We start from the raw sequence: 22,717 nt of genomic DNA on the forward strand, positions 1-22,717 counted from the left end.
AGAGATTATTTACAGTGTTTCCCAATCACAACCAATACTGCAGTTAACACTTCTATCCATGTTTAAACACAGAGAAGGAATTGCTAAAGGGACAGAAATAATGCAGTTTTAACTTTACTAAGCACTGTAAAATTTCTCTCCAAAGCGGTAGTACCAATTTATATTCTCATGAGCAATCTCTGAGAACTTCTTCATATGTTTCACAACATTTGCAATGGCCAGGCTTTTTTAAATTTTTGTTAGTCTGATGAGTATTAAATAATATCCTATTTAAAAATTTTTTTCACCTGCAAACCATTGGTATTTCCTCATTTCTGTTGCCTATTTGTATATTTGCCTATCTTTCTATTGAGTTATTTGTTTTGCTTTTGTTGTTGTTTTGGATGGCTTTTGGTTTTGGTTTTTATTGCTGTTTTAATATTCTGGATTCCCATTCTTTAGGAAATACAGATAGCAAATATCTTTTCTCAATTTGTAGTTTCTCTTTTAACTGCCTCTATACTAGGAATAATTTTTTAAAATCTTCTAATTTTATTGCAGTTAAGTTCATTGATATTTTCCTTTATGATTTGTGCTTTTATATCATTTAAGAAATCCTTCCATATGACAAAGTCATTATGAAACCTTCCTGTATTTTGTTCTAACAGTTTTAAAGTTTACCTTTTTAGATCTCTAATCTTGGTATTTGTTTTTGTATACAGTACTTTACATGCAACCTGTTTTATTTTTTTCCATGTGGATAATCTTATTACTACAACACCATTTAACAAATTAGTCACCCTTACCACTAATTTGTAATGCCATCTTTCGCCTACATCAAACCTGTTTTCAGTATCTTTATTTCATCCACTGGACTGTTTCTCTATTCTTACGCTAATACTGTAGTGCCTTAATTACCATAGCTTTATAATATTCTTGTTAATTGGTAAGATAAATCTCTCTACATTGTTTTCTTTAAATTTCTCTTGACTCCTCTTGGCCTTTTACTATTCAGTAAGAATTTAGGTTTATTTAGTCAAATTTGGCAAAAACCCTGCTGAATTTATTTGTAATTACATTAACTTTAGAGAGTAATCTGGGGGGAAAATTGTAATTTTCACCATAAAGGTCTTGCTTGAACCTATTTTGTTAGATTTCTTCTCATATAACTTAGATTTTTGTGCTATTATAAATAGAAATCTGTCTTTATTTCATTGTTTATATGTCATTATTGGAAAATATTCAGCAACTTTCCTGAACTGTCTTATTCGTTCTCATGGCTAAACTGGAAATTCTCTTAGGTTTTCTACATGTACTTGTATACCATCAGTAAATAATGACAGTTTTTTCTCTTAAATTCCAGTTTTTAAATGCTCAATTTCTTTTTCTTGTCATATTGCATTACTCAGAACTCTATACAGTATTAACTAGAAACAGTGATATTAAGAATATCTGTTCAGTTTCTTCAACAGATATGTTTTAGAAATGTGATATTTGCTTAGGATTTGAATAAATCAAAATTATTATGTTAAGGAAGTTCCCACCATCATTTTATACTGTGCCTATGCATCTTTAATCAGATATACTAGCTGAATTTTATCTGGTGTATTTTCTGCATTAATAATATGATAGTTTCACATTAATATGTTAATATTTTACATGATAATTAGTACATTTCCTGGTATTAAACATGTCTTACATTACTGGAGAAAAACTTGATCCTGGTGATTTTTTTAACCCACTGTTCAGTTTTATTTACTGATACTTTATTTAGTGTGTTTACATGTGGATATTAGTCTTTAATTTTTTTTTCTTACCCTGTTATGTAGAGTTTTGGTGTCAAAGTAATATTAGTCTCATGAAATAGATTGAGCAGCATTTCTTTCTCCTTTGTTTTTTTTTCTATTTCCAAAGCTGTTTTTATATTACAGGGATTACCTATTCTGAAGATTCGGTTAAACTTAGCTCTAAAATCATCTGGATGTGGTATTTTCTGTCAGTAGGGTGTAGGTACTGTAGGGTGAATTTTTCATTATCAGTTCAATTTCTCCCATGTTTGTTGATTTATTCAAGTGTTCTGTCTCTTCTTAAGTCAACTTCGAGAAGTTATTTTTTCTTTAGAAAAAATGTGCAATTAACAGTTATTCTACACTTTCCGATTTATTTGATAAAATTGTTCATAATAGTCTTATGATTTTTCATTTTATCTTTAAGTATGTTCCCCTCTTATTCCTAATATTATTTATGGAGCCTTTTCTCTTCTTTTATTAGTTGTTAGACATTCTGTTTTATTTGCTTTATTAAAAAACTGGCTATTGATTTTGCTTATCTACTTTATTGCATCTTTATAGTCTATACCATTACTTTCCACTTTTATCAACACTATTTTCTTTATTCTGCTTTCTTATAGTTTAGACCATTTTTCGTTTTCTAAATTCCTGAACTGAATTATTACTAATTTAATTTCAATTCTCTTTATTATTTTTTGAAATGAATTTTAGTTTCTAAATTCTCCTTCAGGTTTCTTATTGGCTGCATAACATGTTTTGATATGTAGTTTTGTTCAATTTTAAATATTTTGTAATATGTTTTGCCTAATTTTTACCCCTGGAGTTATTTAGAAGTGTGTGTTTTTATTTTCTAAATATATATTTGCTCTATTTCTATTACTGATTCCAAATTTATTTGCACTATAAGAAAAAGATGTTTTATATGGTTTTAATTGAAAAAAACATTTTGGAATGATTTTTGTGATCTGGTACATGGATTTTATTGCTGAGCTTGAAATCTATAGGTGGCTTGTCTGTTTCTTTAGTGCTCATGCTAAAATATTTAGATATTTACATAACTACATTTTTTTTAAAAAATCCACTTTTTAGTATTTCTGGCTTTCTCCTTAATGTAAAAAAATAAAATAAAAATGCCTAGTGTATTTTATCTACTCCTAAGTATTGATCTTGTTGTGTAATTGTTGAATGAAATTTTAGTTTCACCTGTTTGTTTTAAACAAGTACAAAAGTGGTTATCATTGATTTGTATAGTTAATGCTTCATTATATAATATACACATATATTTTATTTATTACTGTGCCCACCATTATTCTTGGATTCTATGACTTCCTTTCTTCTTGTCAAATTACATCTTTCAGTAATTCTTTAGGGAAGAGCCTGGGTAGTACATTCTTTTTGTATATCTAGATATATCTTTCTTTTATCTTTAATCTTAAATAACAATTTATCTGGGGATTTTTGCTCAGCATTTGAAGATAATGTTCAATTATATCTTAGACTATTGTTTTGTTAATTGTCATTTCTTAAGAGAAATCTGCTATCAGTCTATTTTCCATCTCTTTGTAAGTAGCCTTTTTCCTCTGGTAACCTTAAAAAGTTTTTATATATCCTTGATGACTTACTGTTTTTCTGGAATGTATCTAGGTGTGGATTTATTTTTGAATTATCAGTTATGAACTCAGGATATAGTTTCTAATCTCAGGACTCTAATTCTGGAATATTCGCAGCTTTATTATTTCCCTATTATTGTCTTTGTTAGTACCTTCACCAGGATTCTTATACATACTGGTGTTTCCTAGTCAGTTTACTACATCTCAACTGCTCTTTCATTTTCCGAAAATATATTTTATTTTCTGTGATTTTTTTTTCTGAGTGAATATGACTTTCTAACTTTCTAACTCAATCTTCTCCTTGAAGTTTCCCCATCTTAAGTTATCCCATCTTTTGCATTTTTATGTCAATGAACATATTTTTCACTTTTTTGGAAAATGATCAGTTCTTTATTCACCTATTCTTATCTTATTGTTGTATGTTTTATTTAATAATTTCTTGTTCTTTTATAGGTATAATTCTTTTATTTATCTCTGAGCTTTGTAAACGTACTCATGTTGAGGTCATTGTCATGCAATTTTATAAAATCAAATTCATCTGGTCTGAATTTTCCAATGGTCGGTTTTATCAAATGCTTTTCTTAATGTTAGATTTCTTGCTCTTTTAGAATTTTGTTTTGCCAGTTAATGTTGTCATAGGCTTTTTTTGTTTTGTTTCTTGGTTCTCGCTTTCTCTCTCCCTCTCCCCTCCACCCCCACCACCTTTCCCTCCCTCTCCCACCCTCCTTTTTGTCCATACATTCCTGACCAGTGGTTTTGCAGTTGCCTCTGTATGGATTCCTAGGTTCCTAATCCCAATCCGAATCTAATAACGGTAGCTTTCAGTTTGTTCTCTTTAAGAAGATCATGAAGCTGTGTTTTTATCCTTCCAACTATCAGTATATAGTTCTATATAAGCTATTGCTCTAAGCAGCAGTTGAACAAATTTTTTAGCAGCCTCTTGCTGAAGTAGGGAGCTAGGCTTGGGTCCACCATTTCAAATGGAACATTTTGGCACCATTACTCCAAAGAGCTAGGTTCCCAAGCATCTCTATGTAATCCTGGATCCAAATTTCAGTAGGCTTGTGGCTTTAGGCCCCTTTGCTGCTTTTAGTCTGTTTGCAGAAATGATCCTTTTTTTAAGTCTTTTCATTATGTAGTGTATCAGTTCGTTCAGTTAACAGTATGTCTTGGACAACACTCCTTTGGATTTTTACCTTTCCATTATTTAGATATATCATTTTAAATCAAATATTATAAATGATAGTTGTTATTATTGAATGTTGAGTTGTGAGGCACTGAACATTATAGATATTATTTTATTCAGTCCTCATCATAATCAGTTATTTTTATTCCCATTTTGTGAATTGGGAAATTGATTAAAATAGTCTAAATTAATTCCTTTTCAGGAAAGAGGTTATAACTGGTAAATGGCAGAAGTGAGATTCGGACTCAGTTTTCTCTACTATCAAAGCTGTGCTCTTAAAGTACTATCCTGTGTTTAGATTTTCTGGCTTTTTTTAAACTTACATTATGGTGTTTATTTTTTATGCATTAATTAAATTAATTAATATTAATTGTAAAAAAAAAAAAAGTATATCTGGTCCTATCTCGGAAATTCTACTTAACATTTTCTATGTTTTTATGCACCCTTGGTTCCCTGTCTCTTTTTCTGTTTTAATGTGCATGTGTTTTGATTGTTATCAATCTAGCAATTTGGAAGTTTTAAAGCATAGTTTTTTTCTTCTAGTTTTTAAAAAAACATTTTGGCCTATTTTCTTTAAATATCATCGTTAATGAAATTCTATGCTGTACAAAATGAGAAATTTAGGATCCTGCTTCTTCATTCCTCTCCCTCCCAATTTCTCATATTTTGTCATAATACATTATGTCATATATAGATTATTCATTTTTATGATATATCCATGCATAACATAATCACAAAAAGCTGGATCATTTAGGTGGTAGAGAGCTTCTGATACAAAGTAGGTGCTTAGTAAATATTTGTTGAGTATGAAATGACTGGATCTGTTTCACATGCACACACATGTACACAGAGAAAGAAAACATAGCTGAGATCTCCTTAGAGTCTTCCTTTACTAGTGAATGACTCATCTATTTGTATAAATGTTAGATTTTGTACACTGTAGAACAGCCATATGATTTAGTACATATTCTTTCTATCAATATTATTGTTAGGCAAAAAGATGCTTTGTGGATTAATCCTTATTAATCAATGAGCCCCTATTCAAGTTAGTCCCATTCGTAGCTCTTTCCACATTTGCCCCTTCTACCCTACCCAACCCCTGCAAATAATAAATATACTTGGCAACTCCCATTTTCACATCCATAACTATTGTTAAGTTTTTATTTGACAAATACCATGGGATTCTTGAATATGAAATAGTGATTAAATAGCAATAGTTATACTTTATTCAATTGCTAATAGCCCATGTTCTTCCAGAATTGTTCATGTTGTTTTCTTTTAAATAGAGGCATTTTTAAGTAGTTCTTATTATTTTATATTTTTAAAGGTAGTTTTTAAAATTCTCAATTATAGTTAAAGGAAATTATTTATAGAAGTTGCTAGGAAAATTGTATTCTTCATTGAATACCACTAGATATACCCAAGAAACTTAATGATGATCTGCAACATGCGGGAATAAAAATATGATGCTTCTGTTATAGTAAATCAGATTACTAAAACAACATAGATTAACTAACAAGAAAAATCAAACTACTATAAACTATATCATTTTCTGGTGTGCAGATTTTACGGAAATCTAAGTGACATATTTGATCAGTTTATAAGAAGTACAAATTATATGTGTTTATAAGAACACTCGAGCCTTCTATGTGGCATGATTTTAACCATCTTTTATACATCGAAATTAAACCGTCTTCCTAGCTATTTCTATTCTTTAAATTGTAAAAATGATTTTTATTATTCTCTATTTAAAAGGCATTGAACTTGGAATAAGGAGACTTGGTTTCTAGTCTCAGTTCTGTCATATGACCTTGGGTAACTTGTTGAACTCTGAGTTAGTTTCTTCATTTTAAATATAAAGAGTTGGGCTTGATGCTCTGTAAAGCCCCTTACAGTGTACATGCCTAGTACTTGGCATTGTGTCTTTCTCTCTATTATATATAAATACCTACATGTATAAACTTAACTGTTTACAGATTCTATACATCAATAACCTAAGTTATTCAACAGAATTCATAAGGAAATATCCATGAATGAGATTAACTTTTTCCTGAGTAAGGCAGTTGAATTTAGCCAATACATAAATAACTGGGAACTAATGTAGGTTTTTGATCAGGACTGACATGATAAAAGCAGTATTTTCTGAAGTACTGTTAAACACCAGTCTACAGATGAATCAGAATGGAAGAAATCTAGAATACAGACCAGGTAGACATGATGTCACAGTTCAGGATGAGATAAGGAGGGTTTGGAGTATAGTGATAGCATCAGAGATGAAGTAGAAGCAAATTATAGGAAGATACTGAGATATATGGTTGTTCGAAAAGAACATCTAAAAAGGTTATAAAAAGGAAAATCATGAAAGAGGAAATTCAAATGTCTAGTAAACACATGAAAGAAATATTTGAGCTTACTAACACTCAAAGACGTGATTTATAAAAATAATAATTCTCATTGCTAGTGAGTGTACAGTAAAACTGGCACTCATGTAATGGGGATATTGGGGGTATATGTTGACATAAAATTCTGCAAAGTAATATGGCATCATAATATCAAGAACCTCTCTTTAAAATATATACTGTGGCCTAGTTTACTTGTAGAAATCTATCTATAAGAAATAGAACTCAAACAAAGATTTATATACTAAGATATTCATCACAATGTCATTTATAAAAGTGAAAGGAGATAAAAACTATCTTAAATATTAATCAGAAAAAATAATTAAACAAATTTTGAAATATTTTTATACATCATTACATATAATAATTATCAGTTATGTATTAAAGATATTTTAAAGAATTTTTTACTAAGAAATGCTCATGAAATAATGTAACTGAAAATGTCTGATCCAAAAGAAACTTGTATATAGCTAACATGATCCCAAGTTAGAAAAATGAAAGTATTTGGTTACGATCAAAGGAAACTCACTAAAATGTGAACAATAGTTACCTCTGTATGGTAGAATTAAGTGATGTTTTATTTCTTCTTTTTCTTAAATTTTCAAAATGTTCTAAGAATATTCTAATGATTAGAAAAATAAAAACTTTGAGCAAACAACAAATCTAAATAATTAATATTAAATTTGATAATAATTCATCTTAAGAAAAAAATGTGTACTATTTCTCACCTCTTAAAAGGATTCACATGTTTTGCTTTTTCCATTTATTAAGCTTCTGAAGTAACTGAGATACAGATTTTAGGAGTCATATCATATTAAATATATGATGTATATTTTTTGAATTATATATTGTTTCTATTACCCAGTATTTCTCAGAGTCTCTCTCTCCTTTTTTTTTTTTAATCCTGTACATTTGCCTTAGATTTTCAGCCTGTACTTTGACATTCCAGAATCTCATTTTCTTTAGTTCAATTCTGACATTAATGTGCTCAAACCACATTTACATGTATATGAGATTATCACAAGGGAAGAAATCTAGATCACTCTTTATGTTTTCAGTTGTTTTAACTTCTAAATTTCTCATTGTATAAAAATTACATAATCTAATAATAGAATTTTGAGTAATTGAAATAGATGAAAATGAAATAAAAGACACAGCCAATATGTCACTGTAGTCACTTTTACTGGGTGGAACGAACTACTACTGATAAAATTTATCAGGCACCCATCTCCCAAATAGAATCTCGGCTGCTCTATGTAAGAATGCATAAACATAACAACTTACTTGGCTCCGTATCCAGAATTTAGCCAAAAAAGAAACCCAGTTGGATGCCAGGAAAAATGAACCAGATAAAGTTTTATCGGCCTAAATTATACAAGTAACTTAGTCTGCCTTTTTTTAACAAAACTGTGTAAGTAAAAATGTAATCTTTAAAAGTCTAAATTCCTTACACTAGCCAATGGCAAAGTGCTGGAGTAACTAAAAATTTCCAGACCGCACCCTCTTTTCCTTCTTCTGCCAGCAGAATGAACTACTCTTTCTCCAGCTCAGGCCTCTGACTACAAGTTAACCCAGAACCATTTGTACACAAGATCATCTCTTTTTCAGAACTGTAAGTCCAGTGAAAGCAGAGGCTGCATCCTATTTCTTACCTCAGATTTTGGCAAAGTACATGATTGCTGAATGAACTAACAAAAGATAATCAGTTTAGTTTAGATTATTTTAGTATCTATAAAAATTATCTAAAGAAAAAGATGCTTGGACAAAAATGCTCACACCCTGTGCATTATTATATAACCAATTTTGCTAACATTTAGGCAAGTTCCTTTACAATGGTGTTATCACCAAATCATGAACGTTTTGGGGAGTAAACATCTTTCAAGAACATTTTTTCCTACAAAGCTAAGAGTTAAAGTGTTGTAGTTCTTAAGAGCTCTTGCAATGATTTGTGTGACACCCACAAGTTACTAAATCTCTCCAAATCTCAATTTCCTCATCCGAAAGATGGGAATAGTAATAATACTTATCTTTTAGTCCTTGCTGTGGGGATTGGATGAGATCTTGCATATTAAACAGCACCATGCCTGGCTAAGCCCTTGGGCTATTATTACTAGAATTAATGCCTCCCAGGAAAGCTGCTTGTATTTGCACATGCATCTTGACAACTGGGACAGAGGGTACAGGCATACCAGCAGTGCTCTCAGTAGATACAGAATTAGGGAGCTTAAGTGCATAAACCAGTGCTTTTCAAGCTTCAGTAGCATAAGAGTTACTTGGGAAGCTCGTTTAAAATGTAGATCTTTCAGTTTTGCCTCAAAAGCTACTCATTCAGTTTATTTGTTCTGGGATGAACCCCTGAAATATGTCTTTTTCACATACTCCTCAGGTGATTCTTGTGTAGCTGGTCCAAGACCAAGCTCTAGGTAACCTTGCCATTATGACTTTATCTCAGCCTTCATTGAAGATCACCTCCAGCCCCATGGCATTACCTGCGCTCCCCACCTCCACCTTCCCATATCAGTATTATGTGACTTTGCTGTCCCCACCCCCTTGCCCTACCCCACTGAAACCAGAAGAGAAGCATAGAGAAGACAGGGTCAATTGGGAAAACTCAAGTAGCTACAGTAAATTGTCTGTTATTTTATATCATTTTGACTAATGATCTGCATTACTCCCAAAGTGAACTGACTTGAGAAGTAAGATTGAGCTTCAGAACAATAGTTTTCCCCCAATAACTGTAAAGTGACTGGCTATAGTGAAGTTTATCTCCTGTTTTTTCATGGAATTGCTATCCATAGAACTTAGATGAATAAGCACAATTGAAGTGCAAAGTGTTAAATGCATGCTTCAGTTTAGTCAATGCATTTGCACATTGAAGTAATTAGGATGTATTTAAAAGCATTCTGCTTGCAATACTTTGTTCTCCATTGCCTACAAATCAAATTAGCGAAGGGTAGATTTGATTTTGACATCATTTTGAAAATATTTTCTTTTTCTTTTTTTAATTTTCTTAGTATTACATTTTTACAAAGTTCAAAACACAACCGACTGTGACTAAATTCATAAAAACAAAACAAAAAGTTCATAGTGCAAGAAAATGAAAAACAGCAGAGTAATGTGCAGTAGAACAATGTAAATCATACCTATAAATATAGTTATAATAACATACCTTATCCATGTCTGATCAATTAATAACAAATACTTATTCAAATAGCAAATAGCACATTCTTTTACATTTATAGCCCCAAATGTAATTATTCATCTCAGTCCAAATATATAGTAAAAGGCAGCCAGATCCACTGAGGAAAATCATAACCATCTCCTACTTTCATTGTACTGTACATAAGGCAATGAATGACTGTAAAGAAAGATTATAAAAGGTGTTCTCCTTGTTTGCTAACAAAGCATTCAAGCAAGATTACTTGTTGTTGTTTTTTTTTTTAAATAATTCAATTTGGCAGAACCAAGAGATGTTATGGAGCTCTGTGACACAAAGACAGACCTGAGTTTATATCCCAACTCTCCACACTGTCTGTATTTTCTGTTATAATTGACAAATTATTTCACCTCTCTGAGCCTCAGTTTTCACATGTATTAAGTGAGGGTAATATTATCTACACTGCAGAGTCTTTGTCCTAACATGCAATAATGTATTTGAAGTGTCTGGAATTTAATATGTATTCAATAAATGGCAGTTACTGTTATTGCAGGAGAGAAAGTTTGGAGGGATAAGAATCCAAAATCCTCACATTAAAAAAAGACTCAACAAAAGTATTCTGTGTTCTCACTTTCCCAGAGACTATGTCCAGGAGTCACATATTTTAACCTAGAATTTTATCAGGATTCCTACAGAAGGGATTGTTTTACTTTTATAATCTTCTCACCACCCAAATTGTTGTCCTTCATGTAAATCAATGACCTCAAAGTGCATGTTGAGAAATATCCTTTATACTATTGAAGTACATATTTGAATGACCGTAATTTTCTAATACAAATGATTATCGTATCCTTTTGTTGAAGATAAACAGTACTTTGGATTGGGTGCGGATTAGATAAGTCGAATGCCTCTTATTTTTTCTATACTAATTGTGTAGTTTTAGAAGTCTATGTGTTTGTGCATAGAAGTGAAGGGGAGATAGAATCAATAAGAATAGTAGATTCGTTTGTGCTTCTTAGGAAGCAGAGATGGTATCCTGTTCAACCCTGTGTTCAATAAGTAACTCTGTTTTTCATATACAGAAAGCGCTCATCAGATGTTTGTTGAACTAAGTAAATGAGCAGAAACAAAATGCTGAGAAAATAAGTATATAGCATCTAAAAGAGCCAATGCAAAAGTAGTATGTGCAGGAAGTAGGCAGCGAGTTTAAACTTACCTTGGGGCCTCGATGCCCCTTGGCATCGAGTGGCTCCATGCAGAATGGCGGCCATTTATGTTTAGAACCTCTAATTCTTAACTGGAGGAAGCAGCTAAATCAGAAGAGCCAATCAACTTTCAGCGAGAGAGCCATGATATGAACTTCATGTCAGAGCTGGAAGGGACCATATAGGTTTTCTAATCCACGAGCCTCATTTCTCAATCAAAGGAACTAAATGACTTGAAACACTTGGTAGCAAAGTTAATGGATTCTCAAACTTCAGTTTTCCCACTCTGGTCCAATTCATTTAATATTGTACCATGATGCCTTTGTGTCCCCAGACTGTCTCCTTGGGGGTTTTCATGTATCTATAGTAGCTTCTCTTCCTTTCACCAAGACAATACAATGGAATATTCAGCAATCATCAGAATCTGATCAGAATCATTTCGCCTTTTATAGTGTTTTCCATAGAGCCTAAGAGGCCATAATAAAGAGATTCTTTTGTTGACTCTTAAGTTCGTTTTTTTTTTTTACCAAGATGTAATCTGTATTAAATTATTATTGACCATTAACAGCTCATTCAAATTATTTTGGCCCCTTTTCAAGTGATTATTATCTGGAGCTAAAAGGAATGGAGAAGAAAGAACTGTTAGTTAGACTTCAAGTGAAAGTGAAGGAAGAGTCCTGTCCTTGGGGTGTAGCAAGGTAAAGGCCAGGTCAGCTTGGCTGTGGCAGGGGATGGCAGGATTGGGGGTGGTCCAGAGTGCCCAGGAAGTGACTCAAGGATTTGAATCCTTGAGAAGGTAAGAAGAGGTGAAGGAATAGAAAAAAGAGGAAGTAAAAAAGGGGAAGGGTACAGCAGGTAGACTTAATAATTTGTCTTGATTCATTACTTAATATATTTGTAACTCTTGCATTCAATGGAGAAGCCTTGTGTGCAGGTCATTCGTGCCCTGTTACAGTGTATATATCTACTATCAAGTTATGACAAGAATTCCTAGAATTGAATATTAATGACATCTGCGAAAGAAGAAATAAAGCATTTGGTAGGTAGATATCTTCCCCATCTACCTAAAGAGTGGAGGAAGTGTTGATGGGCTGTTGATGGTGAGTTAGACTGGCATACCAGGAATTTTTATAAATGGTTTTCCCATGCTCCATTGAATCTGTTGCTGAGACTTTAGTTGTATACCAGCTGTGCGTGCAAAATCTCATAATTATTCTTACTGTATTAAGCATTTTATAGCAATTTTAGCTCTAAAATGCTATGCAATAGTTTTTATGCAAGTGTACCAGACATGTAAGCTGTTCCAATGAAAACATTTTCTTTCATTTAGACACGTGGTTTTAGATTTCCAAACTTAGCTCTCTGCATTGACGGAAGAATCTTTAGGACAGACATCAGGTTTTTTGGTGGGGAAGAGGGCGCAGTTGGATTTTCTTGCACATACTTTGATTCTTTAAGCAGCTTCATCAGAAAAAAAGACATTTCCCTAGTTGTACAAAATACTGATATTAGCAAATAGTGCTACTGAGCACTAGCTCCTCCTCAGCCTGTCCTGTTGAGAAAAGCACTAGAGAGGAAGCTAGGGTGATCTCTGCATCCCTCTGGGATATAATGACAAACAGGCAGAAGGACTTGGACTTAACCTCTCTGCAGAAGGCCAACACCTTTAACGCTGCTGCACATGCTGCTGCTCCCTGCAGTGGCAAGTCTTGGGCCTGAGCCCAAAGCTGGTGTGGAGTTTGAACCCTTGGCATTCTGGCCCAGGGCCAAGTGCTATCAATGGAACCCCACTGACACCTTTAGTTATTCTTCCTAGATTAGGATAGTAATTTACTTGTCTCTTTGATTTCAAGTGTCTGGTTTTGTTTCCAGATGCCTCCCAGCTCATCTGTATTCCAGGGGTTTCAAAAGACTTTAACCTCATTGGTTCTTTTCTTTGTCAGTTCCATTTGGTGCACACAGGAGGGGTACAGAGACTAGAGAGAGGCAAGGGAGGGTGTGTGTGTGTGTGTGTGTGTGTGTGTGTGTGTGTGTTGATGTATGGGGGCATGTGGGGAGGGCTTGGTGAGACTGCAGGAATAAATGAAAGGTGTATACACTTTCAGAATGTGAGTTCTTATACCAGGGCAAGTCAGGATGGAGTTTAAGAGGTGATGTGTAGGACAGTATAGTGTAAAGTGTCATTAGGTAGATTCATGTGTAAAAGCCCTCCAACCAGCAGTAATCTCAAACTCCCCCAAACGATTGCAATATATGAAAGAGATGCAGAGACCATAGAAATTTTATCCCAATGCCAATAAGGTAACAGCACTTGGATTTGAACATGCTATGGTAGGAAAAGGCATTTATGCGGGGGTGTCATTTCATGTTTACAAGGGCCTGTCTAGCACTGTTTATTGATTTTACTACATTTCTTTCCCCAGGACCCTGTAGATAGATAATTGCTAGAAATGTCCATCATTACAGAGCAACGAGTGCAACCATCACACTAGGAAAAAGATACACATAGGACCCTGCAAGCAGGCATCAAATGAGGGGAAGAGTCACACAATAACACATGCAGCTATAACTCCGGGCAAACACACACACAACACCCTGTGTAGCCATTGCACTGAGAAAATACACAGAGCCCCCTGTGCAGCCATCACACATCAGGAAAATACACACATGACACCCCTATGCAACCATCACACCAGGCAAAAGCACAGACATAAAATGCTAAGTCAATAGGAATGAACAGCTCATAAAAGCCTACTGGAACAGATCACATCACAGCCAGGTACATCTGCTCTCAGCACTAACCATTATCGTTAGCTTAAAATGCTTAAAATCACTGCGCATCCTCAGGTCTAGGGACAGATTATTCCAAGAAGATTCTGCTAAATAGATTTGGCAATGCAGTGAAGGGGACCTCTACTACATTAAAGTGATGCATTTTGCATCTCAAAGGCTGTCAGCTGTGTCTAGAGGAACTGTGTGATTGAAGAACAATGCTCTAGGATGGGATAGTAATTTTTCCAGCCCTTCTAAATCTGGGGGTAATTTTTACCCCAACTTGAGTTAAGTGTAAAAATGAATGGGCAGCTATCAGATTGGGAGGTGACTGATAAAAGCAGAATTGGAAACAGCATTCATCTGCGCTGTGAAGTAAGCCACGCCATCCTATTTTAAATTGGAACTCTCAGGGGAGATGTCATATCTAGCAGTCTTAGCGAGGTCAGACTTCAAGCCATCAGTTTGAGCTAAATAAGTAGTAACTACAGTCCTTGCTTCATAGGGTTGTCTGCCCAACTGGGGAAAATAAAGGAATCACCCACCTCTCCTTTTGCCAGTTTATTCTCTTTATCTTCTTGCCTTGGTCTGTGATGTGATCCTAACTGTGTGACACGGGGGTTACAGCACTGTGAGGGAAACTCGGCGTGTCCTTCTGAAGAGTGGCCCAAAAAAATAGAAAGAGTTTCAAGCTTGCAGTTCCATGTTTCAATTACAGTGGCATTATGTGTTTCTACTGAGTGAGACAAGTTTCGAGCTAGCTTGTTAAGAATGATTTACACCATAATTCTAGGAAAAAACAAATGTGACTGAGATTTGAAAGGGAAGAGTGGGGGGGAAGTGCCAGACTAAACGAATCTTAAGTAAATAGGGTGGGGTTGGGGTTTCTTTTTTTGGTGTTTTTTGTTTGTTTGTTTGTTTCTTTACTTTTTAAATTTAAAAAAAAAAAAACAAGAGTAAATGTATGTACTGTTGGTAATTACTTCTTTCACCTGGGTGGAATGAAGCAAAAGAAAACAGAATTGCTCCATTTGCTCCTTCTAAAAGCAAATCTCCAGGAGAGGACAGATGTTTCTCTTAAATGCACATGACAGTATCTTACTGGGAATGAGCAGAACTGTAAATGAGAACGAAGAATCCCACTTCCTTTTTCTTTCCAAATGTGGTGGAAAAGGTTTTGTTAGGGTGAGATAAGCATTTTCTATAAAACAATGCAGTAGTGACATGAGGTAATTACATGGTGACTGGGACACACCACATGGCATACTAGAGAAATTGCATGATACCTACGTGATAACTATTAGTAACTCTAGTTATTGCTAATGTGTTATCTCCTGGTAACTATATAATTAGTTTGTGTCACCAAAGCACCCTAAATGTATGCCTGTTCCAGCTACTCTGGTAGGAAAAAAAAAATAAACTTTTTTGCAAGGGGGAAAAAAAGCTAATGAAGAAAGTTGCCAAGAACAGATATTTTGTAATCTGTGCTAAATCTCTGCTGGAAAACATGAACAGTAACGAAGCTGAGAAGACAGTAAAAGAAATTCGGGGCAAGGTGCCAGACGCCCAGACGGAAGGAGAATGTGGACCAAAAGATTGCGACAATCGGGTAATTATGGTTTATGAATTTCAGCTTTAATCTGTAGTTCAGTGAGTCCTGATTAAATATCTGTTAAACACAATTAAAGTTTGTTTTTGTATTTCACCGTCTTGATCAGAATAATTAGAGACTGCGTGTTTCATGTCAAAAGTAGCAAGAGGAATTTTAGTGAATGAACATCGTTTTTAAAAGCCATTTGTAGCACCAGCTGTTGGCATTATTTTATATTTTAGTGTTATCAGCATAAAGATGGTCCTCTGGATGCTGAATAGTTTCCAGCAGGACAAGGATGTTATGCTGTCACGATGGGCCTGTGCTGATGAAGCTTAAATGTTTAAGGGCTAATGTTCACTAGAGATGGACAGGGAAGATGTAGGTCAGGAAAGCCGACATTTTAGGTGAGAGAAGGAAGACAGTTAAGTTTATGACTGAGGGAAGAAATTTCTCATGGTATAGTCATTTGTATTAGCACCTGCAAATGCTGGTGAGCTTATTGAGACGGGATATATATAGTGCCTGAGGGAAGGGCACACAAAAGGTGTGATGAGAAGTGCTGAAACTCTGTCCTTGTTGGTTCTTGGCTAAAAACCTGTTTCTTTCATTCCCCAAGTTAGTAGGAAGTACAGCTGAAAGAATCTACCATGTTAATAATTCTTCGGCTAGTGATAGCAGTATGAATTCTGCAAAAAGGGCAAATTGGAATATAAGCGGGATTTGCTCAAACCAGGTGAAGAGGCAAAATAAGTCTCCAGAAACCAAAACTCAGACTATGATTGCCATACACATGTGCCAAAAAGCGAGTCTGGATAGTTAAGTTACTATCTGTTTAAAAATTATAAGAGGGTATATGTAAAAATTTCTATGCAGCTTACCATGATATGAGCTTTGAAGAAACAAGATGCTGTCTTGCTTGCTATCTGAAATGTGGGTATGTGGAATATTTTTGGTATCCGTGATAGAACAATGATACCCTCCCCCTCAAGATGTCCATGTCCTAATCCTCAGAACCTGTGAATATGTTGCCTTATGTGGCAAATGAGACCTTGCAGGTATAAATTAAGAATCTTGAGATGGGAAGATTATCCTAGATTATTGGGTAGGCCTAATTTAATCATAGGAGTCCTCTTAATGGAAAGAAGGAGGCAAGAGGGTCAGAGTTAGAGAAAGAGATATGACAAAAGAAGCAGAATCAGAGAGAGAGACAAAGAGACAGAGAGAAAGAGACAGAGACAGATGGTGGGGGGAGAGAGAGAGAATAACAGAGAAAGAGAGAGAGAGAGAGAAGCATCTTTTCAAAGATGCTAAACTGCTGGTTTTCAAGATGGAGGAAGGGCCTATGAGCCAAGGCATACAGAAAGCCTCTAGAAGCTGGGAAGACAAGAAGAATTCTCCCCTAGAGTCTGCTTTCTTTCTAAGCAGTTCTGCTGACAACTCAATGTTAGGACTTCTGATCTCCATCACAGTAATAAGTTTCTGTTGTTTATGCTACTTTGTTATAGCAGCAAAAGGAAACTGGTACAGTCCCCATGAACCTGCTCCATGGATTTAATATCCATTTAGAAGGTGTCCAGTTAAAACTGCATTAGGTATGGGGAAAACAACAAGCTTCTATAAATTGAATTTTCTAAGGCCCATTCTCTGGACTTTTTCCGTGGTGTCATTTGGAGGTACCAGCTATGGTAAGAATTAAGAAAGCCTATGTATTATAAATTAAAATCATGGGAAATTTAAACCCTATCCCCAGCACTACTTACCTACAATACATTCTGTGGGAATATAAGTGTTTACAGGAAGGGAGGATTGTAGAGTGTGAATATTTTTTCTAATAACAATAACAGTTAACATTTGAATATCACAGATTGAACACTTGACCAATATTAGACTATTTTTGACCTACAGATATGGCAATTTCATACATTTCAGCAAACCTAATGTTATCTCATTTAAACCTTCTAGGACTTAGATTTTTAAAAAATTTTTCTAGGATAATATAATTAATAAATGTCAGAGCTGTATAGAATTTGGACTAATAAAATGCTTATATCCAACATCTTCAGGTAAAAAATAGATTAAATCCCAACTGGCCAAAAGTATATTAGCAGAGTTGAGGATACAGGGCATATGTCTCATGTGCTATTACAAAAAGTGATAGTTTTAAAAGTCCTGAGAAAGCTGTTGGGTAAAGTGAGCATAACCCAAGTAGACAAAGACGGTGATTAAAATTTGCTACCTAGCATCTTTGCATTCAAAAGAGCTTATAACTACCATAGAGGAAGATGGGATAGCATAGTGCTTTTGAATGATATTGCTTAAAAGGATTCTTAGTCTCTTTTGGTTTATGGCTCCCCAAAAGAGGACACAGTACCTTTTTAAGGGATTCATGTACTCCCTAAAGCCTGTTATTCCTGGATTATAATTGTGTTCTAAGAAAAACACTGTGTGACTAGTCTGACATGATTTGAAACCAGAATTGTGCAATACTTTCTTAGCACATGATTTTGGACCAGTCTGTAATGTACAGATACTGGCTTTTAATTAGTAAAATTACTACTTCTGACGATAATATGAAAGGAAAGTACATTTTTGTTTTTAAAGCATTTCGAGGTGCATTTAAACAACCACTGGAATGAAAAGCACGGGTACTATCCTTGTTTACTGTTCATTCTATTATTGATTAGTCATTAATTTATTCATTCATTTAGCAAATATTTATTGAACCCCTACTGTTCTAGGCACTGGGAATATAATAGTGAGCAGAACTCACAAAGTCCTATTTCATCATGGAACATTTTAGTTAGAAGAGATAGCTAATAAATATGTAGACATACTAACACACTCTGATGAGTGACATGAAGAAAGTAAGAGTGTAACCTAATACAGATAGCATGTAACGAGATGGCCTCTGGCTGAGACTTCGATGATGTTAGAAACCAGCCCATCTGAAGATCTGGAGGAACAGCATTTCAGGCAGATTGGAACACCAACTGCAAAGACTCTGAGACTAAAATGAGCTAGGCATGTGAATTATGAAAGATGGTCAGTGAATAAGAAGTATATTGGAGATGATGTGATCAGAAAAGGAATCAGGAACCAGATTACACAGGCTTCATGGTGATAAGTTTGGATTTTATTCTAGTTGCAGTGGGCAGCCTTTGGAGATTAACGTAGTAGGATCTGATTTTACACTTAAAGAAATCATTGTAGTTGCTGTGTAGAGAATGGAGTGGAGGAAAACAAGAAGTAATCCTCACTAATAGTTACGAAAATGTCCAAAGCTAAAGATAAGTAATCTCATGCCAGTGTAATCTATAGCCTCATGGAGAATTTGAGTGGTCTTATGTTGAGCAGCCAAATAAGCAGAAACTGATTTGCAAAATGTAGCATCTCCTATGTCTTTGGTCTATTAAATCTTCTTACCCAAAAGGAAAAGGAAAAGGAAATGTAAGCAAATTCCAATGATGTTCGCAAATAAAGAGTTGTTTGATAGGGAGAGGATTAGTAAAATAACTGAGAAACTCACAAGCAGACAGGAACCTCATTGGGTCAGGAAGTTACTAATGACTGAGAGTTTGGGCCCATTTTGCTAACATTTATCACGAGTAGGCCTCCTCTCCTTCCTGAAACCTGCTTAAGATCACAATCATCTAAAATTTTCTTCTGCCCCTTTGATTATAGTTTAAATGACCTGCTTCTTCACTACCATTCACACCTTGAAGTAGTCCGCAGAGATCACTGCAGGGATTGGGAGCAAATGTAAATTGAATGGACATTAGGAAATGAAAAAATTCTGTTATATGTATAGATGTTTCCCGATAGAATTAAAAGATTAAGTTTAGGGGTAGATATTAGTGCACTTTATTGAAACTTTAGTGAATTGCCAACATTGCTCAGAAGTTTAGTTTGATTATACTTTGTCAACCAACTGAAATTCTTTAGCAATTGGCAATGCATAATAAACACACCCAGGAATAATGGCCTGTATAAAAATAGTGATTTACTGTTAGCTTAGACAACTTATTTTCATTAATAAACCAAATTAATTAATTATTTGTCAATAATATTTATAAATAATACAGATTGGTAAATTATGCAATTATACTTAAAAATACATCTAGAAAATAATTTAGAAGGCAAGGAACAAGAGCCTTTTCTAAAGGGGCACCCTATGAGACTATAGGTTATAGCTTCAGGGTAAGTGCGAGGATATGAGAAAACTGCATTAGAGTTAAGGGTAACTAACAGGAAGTGATTTTTATAATCAGAGTTCCTGGAACCTAGACCTTGCAAATTATATTTCCAGAGAAACATGAGCATAATAGTAAAGTATTATAGAATAGTCTTATTCCGTGGACTAAAACAATTAGATATTATATATGAAAGACATGTTGTAAATACTACAGGTACGGAGGGTATTTAAATGAAGGCTTAACAACTGGTTGTTATTATTATTATTGTTGTTATTTTACCTAAAATTGAAAATTTCTGTAATAGAATTACCTGCCTTTCTGCCACCCCAGTCTTTATGCCTTTTTAAACCCTTTTTGCCCTTTAGTTCCCAAACTGCCCTTTCTCTGGGGAACAGAATATAAATTATCCTATCTAAATTTCAATAATGACTATTTCCACGTGAGAGTATATCAAAGCTGAGAAGAGAATACAGAACTCTTAACAACCAGTACTATTCACAGCAGCTCATCTGCTATCTCCTAATAAAACTGGTTGTTAATCTTTCCTGATTTGTCTACATCTTTCAGGTAATAAAAATGTCTAAACTATATTGCATTCTTCCAGAAAAGATAATCAGGTAACTTAATACCTCTCTACTCAGTGACACAATGTCCCTTTGTATCCAGTCCTGAATTGGATTGACATTTCTCCCTGACACTTTACATCAAAGGTCATTTTGCTCAATTCTCTCTCTGCTCTTTTTTATTGTCTTCTGGTATATCTCTAATTCTCAAAAAGATTTCTTCATCCCTAGCAGTATACCGAGAGCTTCCAATTTCATTATCTCTTTGGTATATTTCATTAATTATTAAGATCTCTCTAATTGTAGGTTCTCTTCCCAGGAAAGTGTCTCATCACTGAGGATATTAATAATCAGAATATTGGAAACACAAAAAGTATAGTTAAGTTGGGCATAACCCTGAACTGCCAAGGGAAAAAAGAAATCCCAAGTAGCAAGAGCTCTCATAAGTATAATGACTTCCTATGGGCCAGTCATACTTAGTAAATTCTCTTAAAATAGATTGAGTCAATGTGAATACAAGATTTGGTTTTCTTCATTTATTTATTTTGAGCCATTCAGCTCATACAGGTTGGAAAACAGTTTCTGAGGCAAGACCAACTTGTATTTTGTGACAATATAGATGCTGCATGCTGACAGGTATCTTTTAACTTTCTCTTCAGTTTTAGCTATGTCTACTTTATTTTCTTTTTTTAAAAAAAAGCATAAAAATATTATGATCTAATAAAATAACAATTCTCAAATCTTATTTACTAAAAAATAAATTATAGTCATTAAATGACTAATGCTATCAAGGTTATTGACAAAAAAAAAAAGGTTGGACAGAAATTAAAAATCAAAGGTACACTAGGAAATAACATCACAGAAATATGAAAATATTATACCCTTTCTAAAATCTAAAAGCCCTGAAGACATAGCATTGCTACTAGAACTAAGGGAGATAGAATCAAAAGAGAGATCACAAGAGAATAACCAGCTTTAAAAAAGATGTCTGAGAGCTGAGGGAGAGATATATTTTGGATTAAATTTTCATAGCAGTAGAACATTTACCAAGGTATGAATAGTCTATAGAGTGTGAGTTATCCTGTTTCCCAAGGAGATTTAATAGTAAATGCAGATGAGATTGGGGGAGTAAGGAGGATTTAAAGGAAAAGGTCAATATAGGTTAGATGAGGAAATAGACCTGTTGGGAGACATTTAGAAAACCATGAGTTTATACTATGTACTACTGTTCATCTTTATCCTACTTCATATAAACAATGCATGAACAAATTCAGAAAAGAAGTCCAGAGGAAGGAAACAAACAGTTAACTTTTCATTGGCATGCTTATTCTGTTTTTTGTTGTTTTTTGTTTGTTTGTTTTATCATATTTATATTGGATAGTGGGATATTGTTACCTTCCATTGATAGAGAGGATAAAAAAGAAAAAGGAAAAGAAATGGAAAGCCGCAATACCTGTGTTATCTCCCAATGTATTTTTGAATGACTCTCATCCAACTTTTCAGTTTCAAGCTGCTTAAATCCATCTCACTGATGGGTCCAAATCTAGTGCTCACATGTTTAGGACAATTAAAGTCAGCAGGATCTGTGGCTCCCTAACCAAGGCTTTATTGTAGAAGGGGTAAACAGCCACTTGTAATTTAGTAAGTGCAGGTCTTTCATGATCCACATACCAGCCCCACTGAAAACCGATCAATTTCTGCGCTTGGCAGTGGCATTCATAAGGCCCCTATGGAGCATTATCCCATGCCTGAGGGTCATTACTCTTCCACAGAAGCAATGACAGTTGTGATGAATGGCAGTACCTGGGAAGAGGAGTGTTTGGATGTTTAAACAGATTACATTTTCCTTTTAGAGCAGTAGACATTAGATCACATCTTAGACTGTCTACCCATGTGGTCAGTGAGAATGAAATCAGGGCATATGTGAACTAGTGAGATTCAGGTGTAACGATCATTTCTGTTGTCGGAAATGGACTTGACTTTGCATCCTGTCACGATATTGTATGTGCTGCAAAGCAACGAGTGATAGCCATATACAGCTGCTGAGATGCTGGGCTGTCAACAGGCATGAGATTCTGTCGATCACTATTATCTACAACAAGACTCATTACCTGCCAACCAGTAAACATTCCATTTACACCATCTGCAATGAATTAAAAAGTGACGAAAAGAATCAGGATCTATTTGAGTTGCAATATGATTGTCAAGTTGATTTTCATCTCTGGAAGCCCTTCAGTTCTTTGAGAGACTTTAGGGGAAAATATATGAT

General features: G+C 34.4%; 1 protein-coding gene across 33 annotated transcripts in view; it reads left to right on the forward strand.

Annotated features, from left to right (window-relative positions):
* Positions 1 to 22,717, forward strand: part of ZBTB20 (zinc finger and BTB domain containing 20) — a 736,649-nt gene that overhangs the window by 506,043 nt on the left and 207,889 nt on the right. The window lies entirely within an intron of this gene.

The sequence above is a fragment of the Rousettus aegyptiacus genome, unplaced genomic scaffold, assembly GCF_014176215.1.
Source record: "Rousettus aegyptiacus isolate mRouAeg1 unplaced genomic scaffold, mRouAeg1.p scaffold_m13_p_4, whole genome shotgun sequence".
In the NCBI taxonomy this organism is placed as follows: Eukaryota; Metazoa; Chordata; class Mammalia; order Chiroptera; family Pteropodidae; genus Rousettus; species Rousettus aegyptiacus.